The sequence below is a fragment of the Teleopsis dalmanni genome, chromosome 2, assembly GCF_002237135.1.
Source record: "Teleopsis dalmanni isolate 2A chromosome 2, ASM223713v2, whole genome shotgun sequence".
Taxonomy (NCBI): Eukaryota; Metazoa; Arthropoda; class Insecta; order Diptera; family Diopsidae; genus Teleopsis; species Teleopsis dalmanni.
The window spans coordinates 33083866-33084833 of NC_051847.1; positions in this window are offsets into that span (position 1 = coordinate 33083866).

Genomic DNA, 968 nt, shown 5'->3' on the forward strand with positions numbered 1-968 from the left:
AAATAAGAATTTAATTGAGTTGTGAACGGTATGCAAGGAGCAGCAGTAGAAGTCAAAAAGCAAGGAATCGAGAGGTGAAAAATAAAAATCCAACAACAGAATTTATTACAATTTTAAAGATTTGTGAGTATTAAGTAAATATAATTGAAGCTTAAATTGAAATTTAAATAAAATTTCTGTGCTAAATTCAAAAACTTCAAATGCTTCACTTTGTTGGTTGGAAGCTATAGAATTCTTTTTGATTATCCTTTGAATTATTGAAAGTAATTTAAAATTTTGCTTCGTAACCAATTCTATTTCTCAGCTCTTCTAGATTCTTTAGTATAATTGATTTAATATAGATATTATTTTATTTTTTTCATTTATTTACTTTTTGTAAATATTATTGAATTAGTTTTATTTTTTTTTGCAAATAAATAAATACCATATTGCCATATACTCACATATCATCACACTTATGTGCTTATATTGCTTAGATTGTAAAAATTCTTTATCATTTTTCTTTACTAAATAATAAATTCAAATTCAATTTCGTTTTGATTTTGATTCGAAATTCCCTAGTTAAAATCTTACTCCATAGCAAAAAGTAATAAGTGCATGTAACAGCTAAGAGGAGCAGTACAAAAACATGTATGCAACTATGCAGCCACTGCACTTGCAACTACAACAACAACAACAACATCTAGTTTATTCATGAGGTCCTTTTGTTGATTTAAATTGTGCAAAGTTTATATTTAAGTCCTGTCTCTCTACCAGAGATACTCTACCATCGACGCACAACTAACATACTTCCGCAAATACTAACAAATTCAAACCAACTTGCACACTCCAGGCATGCATGGCAAGCACGCTTGTTATACTTGCAGCAGCATGTGTAAATTTGCAGTAGCACCAAACCAGCTTGAAATAAAATATTTTCAACTGTATTTCTATATATATATACTTTTTCTTTTTTTTTTTACTTTTTA